The sequence below is a fragment of the Frieseomelitta varia genome, unplaced genomic scaffold, assembly GCF_011392965.1.
Source record: "Frieseomelitta varia isolate USP_RPSP 00005682 unplaced genomic scaffold, Fvar_1.2 scaffold_936, whole genome shotgun sequence".
NCBI lineage: Eukaryota > Metazoa > Arthropoda > Insecta > Hymenoptera > Apidae > Frieseomelitta > Frieseomelitta varia.
Genome location: NW_025110741.1, coordinates 56,940 through 66,932, shown reverse-complemented (window position 1 = coordinate 66,932; position 9,993 = coordinate 56,940).

The following is a 9,993-nucleotide window of genomic DNA, read 5'->3' as shown; positions in this document are numbered from 1 at the left end:
GGCTGATCAAATATTTTTTTTTATGTATTTTTTTTTTTTTTTTTTTTTTTTTTTTTTTTTATTTTTTTGTTCTATCGTACTTGACGAAAACACGTATCTGCACCGGACTAATCGTTAGCAGCAGATTCTGAGCACATCTGGGGGGAGAGAGGGTGTGTAGACGTCGTGCGGATAGGGTTGCCATTCGTCGTTATCACCCCCCTCAATTGGTTCCACGCGTTGCGAGAGACACACCAGCTACGATAGTTCCAACTGCGATAGTTACAACGAGTGATTCGATCGCCACATCGTTCCAGTTTCTTAATGTCGGGTTGGGAAAACTCTGAAAATCCAGTGCGGGTCAAGAAGAGTCTATTTTTTTTTTTTTGTTTCCACTAGACCGGTGGGAACCGGCGCTCTCTAACCGATCAGAAAAATTGCCTTCGACCTCCGGTGTTGGACAGTTTTCGATGCGACTGGAACTCCCTCCCGCGACTTTTAGAAATTGGACGTCGAATTTCATTCCATCGAATTTTCTATCGAGAGATAGAGCTCTTCCGGTTCGGATCGAAGGAACGCTGAAAGAAATTTATTAGAAGGTGTAAAGTGTAATTGACGTTTCTCTGGCTGGGTAATTACTATACTGCGGGTTTTCGTGCATCTTTGAATTTTCGTCAACGTATATTATCGTAAATGTCCCTTCTGCGTGAAAATCCGCAGTCCAATAACCACGTGATTATTATACTCCATTCCAGCACCCGGGAAACACGGAAATATTCGGAGCTTGACGATGATCAATCATCGAAAATCGGAGGCATCGCGAGCGACGGGGTGTTTACGACAATAGGTGCGTCGGCGGCGACAGGGAGCCGTCTGCTCAGCTGTCATCGTCGGATAGAATCCTAAAAATTCCGCCTTGAAGGCTCGTTAGGTGAACGCGGTGGGCATCAGAGCGCGGGGGCTCGGTTGTCTGGTAATATATCGAATGATGAATCCGCGCATCGCAAACCCATAAAAACCCGTCAAGCCCCCGGACAGATACGAGATACGCCCTATTACTGTCCACCAACACCCAAGCGGTCCACCGGGCCGCGTCCGAGCTCGCAACGGCTAACTAAATTACCAGTTACATTTTTTACTGTCCGATCCCTGGGCGTTTTTTACCATCGTATCGAACGCAATGAAATGCTTCCCTAGGTCGTCGCCACCGTTACCGCTGCCGCCACCGCCGCCACGGAGCGGAGGCTCTGAAAGGCCGGCTGCGCGCCCCCCGAAAATGTTGTTCGCGTGCTTTTTTCCAACCCTACGTTCTCGCCCCTCTATCACTGCTGGCCACGCAGGCTCCGCTTTTCCTGCACACTCGCCGCGCGATGTGCTCCGGTTTTAAAACGATAGGTTCGGCCCGAAAGAACGAAAAAGAAACGAGCGGGGGAAAAAATAAAAATGTGCATATACATACACATATATATATATATATATATATATACACATATACATATACGTAATAATAAATACGCTCGCGTAACGGGCATAAATGCGCGAAAAAAATACGACTCGTATCCTGGCTCCCCTCCGCAGCGCTCCATCGAGGGCGTGACACGTTTCGCTGTTTTTGAAAAAAATGCTCTCGCCCGTCGAGAGCAGCAGCGCTCTCGGTGCTCGCCGTCCCAGGGTATCGAAACATATTTTTATAGGGCACGGAAAAGGTTTACTAATGTCATATAATACCGCGCGAGAGGGGAGATTCGACATCGCCGTTGGCGTTCGCCAAACGACCGAGAGCGAGCCTCGCGAGAGATCAGCCATGGCGTCGCTCCGAGCCCCGCGTCGACGCAACTTCGACGACACACAGCGACTTCGACGGCCGGCAATAATTATCGGCGCTCTGTTTAATTGATGAAATTGGACCCGACCCGTTCGCGATCCGCCAGCCACCGCTACATGCGGCGCATCGTTGCACGTCGTTAAGAAAACGACGTTCTTAAGTGAGCGTAATTGGAGGAGGATGTAATTAGAAGCTTATTACTCGGAACTGTTTTGTCCTCTCCGACGGACTATCGCTGACGAACGTTCACGTTCGACAGGCATCTCGCATCGGTAAATTATCCAACGAAAACCACAAAATTGATCAGTTTGGACAGATTGTTGAGAAGTTTTCTCGACGATGTGGTCTGGGAACGCAAGAACATACCGTATCCTGCGGAATGTTTATTATCGTCAATTGTCGAGGCTTCGTGGCCGTCCGTTCTCTCATTTCCGCATTAGCTGGACAGTGTAACCGATATCGTCTCGTCGATACATCGCGGCCAACGAATTTCCGCAAACACGGCACCCGTGGACCACGGGAGAAAGAAATTTATTAACTGCGGAGGGAACCCACCGGTCGGGTTTCTCGCACAAGCGTGATCGGTTTTCGGGACGAGGAGATGGACAACGGCGATTTCATTCTCACGGAAGGATTTTATTAGGCGCACGCAGAATCATACAGTCGGTCGTAACTAATATTTTACCGTTGTGCTCTGGACCAAAGAGGGGGCGGTGCGGGGGAGGAGGCAGTGGGTATGGGGGGCAGAGGTGTAAAATAAAATGTTGCGCCCCGTTTATGCAACTGCCGGCCCACTCGTTTCGGAAGTGAGACGGTGTAAATTTCGCAGCGCGCGAACGATAAACGTGCGCGCCAGATGAAACATGGTCCGGACCATTTTTCTTCGCCATCCATTTGCGCGTAAGTCACCGTGCTGGCGCTTTTCTCCCCGTCCCCAACTCCAACCCCCCCCCCCCTCATCTCCCCCCTTCACTTTGCGCGCGCGCGTGTTTGCGTGTGCGTGCAACCGGATCGTTATCCTTGGATCATAATCGTTTTCGGACCGGGTACCACATCGAACGCGTACGCGCTTCCGAAAACGACTCAGCGAGGCAGAGGGAGGGATCTTCGAATTGGCCGGATCGTCCGATCAGAATCGACGAAACGATCGCACGGATGATAAAAATTACCCGCGAAAGATTTGTCATCGTCTTACGATGGAAACACGACAGATGGTCACACTCTCGACACGGAGAAATCAGTTTCTTGGTTTCCTCAGATACCGAGAGAGCCGAGCGAAACGACGAGTTTCGAAAAATGTGGGGAATGATAGTAATTTTAACTCGCGACGCGAAAATACAAGGCAAAGTGGCAACGTGAAGAAAACCCAAAGTCTCGTCGCAAATAGCAGTCCGTAACTACGAAGAAACTCGCCTTTGTTGCACTTGTCCCTATCTTTCGCTCCGTCTGGTCGTGAGGTTTGCAACTTTGTTGCAATTATAGAAAACGATAATTCCATTCGAGGGGGGAGACCGGGCAATTACGTATCACGATGAAAAAGATTACGCTCTCGGGGAAGTTGAAAAACGCAACGTTCCCGCTTGATGTGCCAATTTCCCGGAAGGAGTGTACCGTGCAGTTAGGCTAATTTATGCCAATGTCTTGCCGGTGGCTGGAGAGAAACGTCTACTCTTTCGAAGAGGTTAAAGGTACTGCTCGGTTTTTGAGAGCCAAGTCGGCTCGTAATACGGATAGTCCGCGTTCAACGTGGCTAACAATAAGTTACGACCACGAGCCGGCCCTCGGCTTCATCCCTCGTAAAAAAGGCTGGAACGACCTTCCGAAACGAGGCAGTGCGCATAATTATCCCGCTGCGTCCCTCTCTTAACTTTACTGTCCGGCAGGAGAGCTGTGCTGCACGCCTGTCGAAACTTTTCTGAAATTGCGCGCTGGCCAAGTCAGCGCCAAACCCGCGATCACGCGCGTCCAAAACGTATATCTCGAGAATTTCTTCAGTTCGCGAAGAGTTGAAGAATTATAAGAAATCACTGAGAATATAGGAAAATGAGTCTAGATAGTTCTAGTAAGCAAAAGTAGATATGTTAACGCGTATCAGTGTTGCAAATTGGCGAACGAGCTGTTTTCAAAATTTCACTGTCGTTTTTATTTTATTTTAAAATTTATTTTTTACAATCGTCGGGTTGCTCGTGAATCTTTGCTTCGGCGGACTTTCAGTGACTATCACTTGGACGAAATTGCAGAGAATTCAGAAAATAAAGAGGCGACGATGAATTTAATCTCTCTGCGCTGGAATTGACGTGCCATTCACGTCTCAAGTTGCAACATTTCCTCAGTTTCAAGTATATTTAAATGTAACCCAGGCCAAACAAATGATAAGTTCATTACTTCTCGATCGTTCCTATCCCAATGAAAAGAAAAAGAAAGCGACGAATTATTGTATACGGTCACTCGTTATGGTCCGCAATCAGTTGCCAGCACAAGGGGTGAAGGCAATTCGTTGCATTTGATCCGGAGAAAGTCCCCGTGCTTGTAAACCGATTATCGGTTGAAAACGCAAGGAATTTGAGAAGAGCAGAGAGAGAGAAAGAGAGAAAGAGAGAGAGAGAGAGAGAGAGAGAGAGTTGATTTATCGAAGGGAATCCTTGACTGAGTTCATCCGGCGCGGATTATAATCAACGGCGCGGAGTTGCTTCCTTTTCGGTGAATTATATCGTAATCACTGAAGGAGGAGGTTCATCAGTTGCGGTAATTGCACGCGCGGAGAAGTAGTATTTCAAGGTTCGACGCTGGAACCAGGTAATAAAGTCATTCGAGTAGCTGATCCTAATTTATTCGTGGAGGCTGACGACAAGGAGGTCCGTTAATTCTTTGATCGAGGAACATTGTCCGTGTTTCACGTTATCCCGTCTTTATAAATTATAGCGTGTAATTATCGTCAAGTAGGTTCAGCCATAAACAAGAGGGGAGAGTAAAACGAAACGTCGTATTTGGATAACAATCTGAGGGATTGTTGAGATTATTCGCGCGTCGCGTGTATATACAGTTTCAGCGCGGATTCGTTTCTTTTTGCGTGGTCCACGAAGTGCGACCACGTCGATATCGGTCAGAATTTCGCGCAAAAAGGTGCGCGAATACGTAGCTACGCGGTTATGGCTCAATTAAGGTCGCGCAAGGTGCACAAGTCGTTCAAAGGGTAGAGAAGTGCGTCGCACCTGCTGACCGAAATTTCGCCAATTTCTCGCGATAGACGCAGTTGCACGCGCGACGTAAAGTGTGGCTTCTGATTGTCGTGACGAAAGAAAAAGGAATGAAAGAAGTGTCGTTTCGCGCCGCGGAATTAAAGTCACAGTTACGTGAAATTGTTGGCGCGATAAGTTGCACGAGGGTGCCATTTCGCACTGGCTCTGTTCGAGGAATCAACTCGCGATCATGAGCGATTTTTAGGTAATTTAGCTGGTAATTTACCCAGCGAGGGTGCCACTTTGCCGCGCAATGGTTTCGCGAATTATAATCGCAATTAGGGAAAAATCGGTACGGCAATTTGTCCGGAGTGTGTTATTTCTAACGTTTGGGGAAACGGAATCATAAAACGGGGAGGAACGAAGCCTGCTGACTCGCACGAAGGTGGAAAAAATTCTTGTTGCTGAAAATTCGCAAGGCGCATCCGCTGTTTTGGTAATTTCAACGCAAGTCCACGCGTAATGGATGCAAACAGCCGAGCCGATCGGCCCTGTAAGGGGTTGCGGCCGCGATAACGATTAACTCTTGGAGCGCGTAACTGGCGTAATCGGCAAGGCGGGCGCATAACCGTGCCGAGTTATCAAACTGATCGGGCCGAAATAATCTCGATGCGAGCGACCGGCTCGGTTATGCGCCATAAACGCAGCGTACGAGCAATACCGCGTGCGAGACGAGTGTGTCGAGCTGGCCAATGTTCGTGGGATCGCACACTGTCACATACACAGAGACAGAGAGTGAGAGAGAGAGAGAGAGAAAGTAACATAACGTAACATAACCGGTGTCACGCGCAGGACTTTACAACTCTGCCGCATCTCGTCCTCGTTGGTCCTCTCATCCCCTTTTGCGAGGTTCTTCCCTTTCGAAATCCGTCTCCCCCTTCGAGGTCTACGCCCCGCGATTTGATTTCTCCGACTCGGGGAAATCTACGACTCGTCGAGGTCGAAATGGCGTGGTTTTCCCAACGGAAGCTCGCTGATAGAGGCGGGGCTACACTTTTGGGGAGACTGTTGATTCTCTGCTCCGTCATCTGATCAAGAATCTGAGGAGTAATTTTTTTTCAATCTCGATGATTCGTAAACGAATGATTGCACGCGGGGGTCGACAGAAATTGGCTGATCGTTATTATTGACTCTCGGTGACATTCGGTGCTCTCTGTCATTTAGTCATTTTTCTCGTAGACGACGCGCTACGCTTCAAGCGTCACTTTATTATTCATGAACGATCTCGCGCTCGAACATACGCGCCGGTTCCACCTCTTTATTTTCCACGAAAGATGTAAATGCCTGTCTTTTCCGTTTCGCCAAGAGATTTTATTCATCGTGCGATTCTTATACCGTGAGATGAAAGTTAAGTTACGGGGGAATAAACTGTCGTGTCGTAATATTCCATGACGTGTAATCAAGTGTCTGAAGACGTTTAAACTGCAGTGTATATTAATGTACAAGCAAGCTGCGGTGTAATTCTCCTGAAAAATTCATAATCGCAGAGAATCTCAAACTTTCTTCGTATAATCAGAGAGTTTATCGTCTTATAAACCCTTCGTAAAATGTGTCGTTTGTCGTACGTTCGCTCGCTAGTCCGGCAATTAAACAGAAGTTGTCAGCTTGCGCGAAAGTGCTCCGTAAACATTGAAGAAGAGTCAAACGAAAACACAGACACAGTGGGCTGGCCTCGCGTGAAAAAGCAACTGATGCCTTCTTGGTAATGGATGTGGAAAGAAAGGTGGTAGCGTGAGCGACTGGTCATCGAAGTCTCTGGGAGTGACAGAATGACGGTTAGAGATAGAGTTCTTTCTCGGAGAGAAAGAAGACAAGGACCACTGGATGATGTAGCAAGCTGACTGGTGCTAACACTCCAAGGCTCCAGCACTCCTCTGGGTGCTGGCAGATATTACTATAATGCAACTCTGGACATAAACGCGTTTACGACGCGCTGCGTTGTCATTACGCGGCCCTTGCATCGTTCGCCAGTGGCTTTAACTTTATCGGCACCACCACTACCACCACCACAGTCATTGTTACTACCACCAAAAACAGCCGGCTATACGAGCAAGCGTCTTCCCCGTTGCTCCCAACGAGGAGGAATGTCCCTCGAGCCTCGAGAGGAACACCTGTCCGCCGGTGCTTTACGGTTCACTCGTAAAAATTCATCACCTGTAATTAGAAAAATCGCGAATGCGCGCGAGATGTGAGATTTTTCGGAGCTTCCCGCGCTCGGAGGGGACGTTTTACGATCGTTGGGGGATCTTCTTCCATCTTGCGCTTTATCGTCTCCCTGCTCACAAATGGAAAACGGCACTTGCAAACAAGAATCGTCAAGATTTCCTTGCAAGATTCGTCGTTACTTTCCTGAAATCTTTTCGCCGCCGATAGAGACGAACACCTTTGTGTTCTCAAGTCTCGAATCCGCTCCAGCAATTATTCAGAGAGTTAGAAATTTTTCAGGGCCTTGGGAATTTTATTTTCAGCCTGGTGGAAGGCAGAATTTTTATCGTGGTTTCAAGGTTCTTTAATTATCGGCGATCCTGAAGAATTGATTGTCCGATCGAATTTCCCTTCCACGTCGTCGTCGCGAAAATTTATTCAGTCTGCAAGAGAGACAGATTTGTCCACTAGTTTCAAGAAAATCGCAGAAATTCGTTAGTTTCCCGTGCAACTTCAACTTCCGCCGTCTTCAAATTTATTCCGAGAGATTATTAAATTGCCAGATTACAATACCGAAACGAGATGTGATGTCGAGTCACTCCGCTATTGATTTATTTATTCTAATCAAGCCACCTCCCGATGGTTGCATTGTGCCTGTTTAAACCAGCGCTGACATGACAGCGGAGCGGAGAGAAAGCATACAGGAGGAGATAACCGGCCGAAGGAGCACGAAACGACCAGAAGAAGACAAACTGCCTGAATATGTATTCGCGCGTGCGTTATATCCGTCCGTGAAACTTTCACGCTCTGCTCTGTCGGGGTGTTGCGGCAAGGAAGGGTTTAACGATTCGCGTAGCTGCGTCGATTTACGGCCTCTAAAACACATCGAATGCGCTTTATATGTATGTAAATTAGGTCAGCCGCTTTTGGCTCGCTCGTGCCCCCCCTGCCACCTCTTCGAACCGCAATCTTCGCGGTACAAAGTTCGTCAGGGTGGAACGGCGAGTACGCAGAAGCAAAATTATGACGTTTTCGTTTCGAAAAGTCCAAGTGAAAAGTTTGGCCAGCGTTAACTTCAACCTCGGTACGCGTGTGCCAGTGTCTGCGTGCGCTCTCCGCGACGAAACACTTTTCCCCTGGCCGTTGAAGCTCGGCTAATGAAAGGGAAGAAAGGAAGAGACTCGCGAGGGAACCGGTATTTTCTTAATACGTTGCGCTGCAAACTGCTGGATTCTCGGAATCGTTAAACGCTTGCGAGAGAAACATGGCTACCTCGCTCGTGTCGGATATATAACTTGCAAGTATCGGAGTCGGTATTCTTTTTTTTTTCTCCAAATCATCGAGTAGCAACGAAAGAGCGAAGGATCACTGTGAGAAATGTCACCTGAACTTGCTACTTCTCTCCCGCCGCTGTTCCAAAAGAAGAAACAAAGAGCAGGAGGGAGCGGACAATTGATATGGAAAAAGTCAACAGAGATAACGAAACGCAGTAGGAGAGAGCTCCAAATTCGAAACTTTAGCGAGGCCACGATATTCGTTTTCGTGGAGAAGTGACGCTGGTTATCATTCCACTCTCCGATTACCTTCACACTTGTTTGTCTTGCCGAAGTCCGCTAATGGCCGCCCTTGAGTCTCGCTCGGTGAAAGAGAGGGGCTCTTTCTCTCTCTCTCCGTCCTCGTTTCTCTCAGGCAGCAGCGAAAATCACGGCGTTTTGCTGGCAATAAATTGTAACAATGCGGCAAGAAGGTCGAAGAAATGGCGGATTTTGATTTGCGAGCGTCCGGATCGCGTCCGTAATTTCAGTAATAGCTTACGCGGTTTCTCCGCGTGCCTCTGTTCCGACGAGAAAAGGGTGAGAAGGGAGAGAGAGAGAGAGAGAGAGAGAGAGAGAGAGAGAGAGAGAGAGGATTGAGGGGCCACGACTCAAAGCACCCGCTTTCTGGCCGTGGTAACTTCATAAAAGAACCCCCTTCCCCCCTTTCCCCCGCGTTCAGATGATTCTCTATAAAACAGTATATCTCAATTCTCGAGGCTCACCGGCACTCACACTCGCAACACGTCCCTCCGTACGTTCGTCGTCGTGAATGTAACTGGTGTTCTTCGATCTTCTTTCGCGTGATCGACCAGCTTCACCAAGTTTGAGAAGAATTTGGACGAGTTGCGAGGGAACATACCATCGCATCACGTCGGCTTTCGTGCTGGGGCTGGTTATCTTTTTCGCGAGTTGTTTTTGTTAATCATTTGTGAATTCGAGATTCGAACGAAGGAGAAAAAAAAAAAGAAAAAATGAGGAATTGAGAAAGAGTCGAGGTAACCTTCAAAAACATTTACTTTTAGAACTGATTAAAATGTTATGAATTACCGTGGAAATGAATGCAGCGCGTTCTGGAGCTAGTTATCTTTTTCGCGAGTTTCTTTGTTTTTTTTCTTTTTTGTTTTTTTTTTTTGTTACTTCAACATCACGCTGAAACGCGAATTCGAGATTCGAACGAAAGAGAAAGAAAAAAAAAAATGAGGAATTGAGAAAGAGTCGAGGTAATCTTCAAAAAACGTTTACTTTTATAACTGATTAAAATGTTACGAATTACTATGGAAATGAACGCGGCGTGTGGATACAATGGGATTGGAGAGGCCAGCACTGGAACGAAACTTTACGATCACCCGGTACAAGTTGAACGGGAATAGCGCGAGTTCTAAAGGCTGGAGCGCCGCTGCCTAGTAGGTTGCAGTTTGAACTATAAAACGACGTAAATTATGGCCGCGGATTGCAATATTATGAGGCTATATACGCACGTTTAATGATC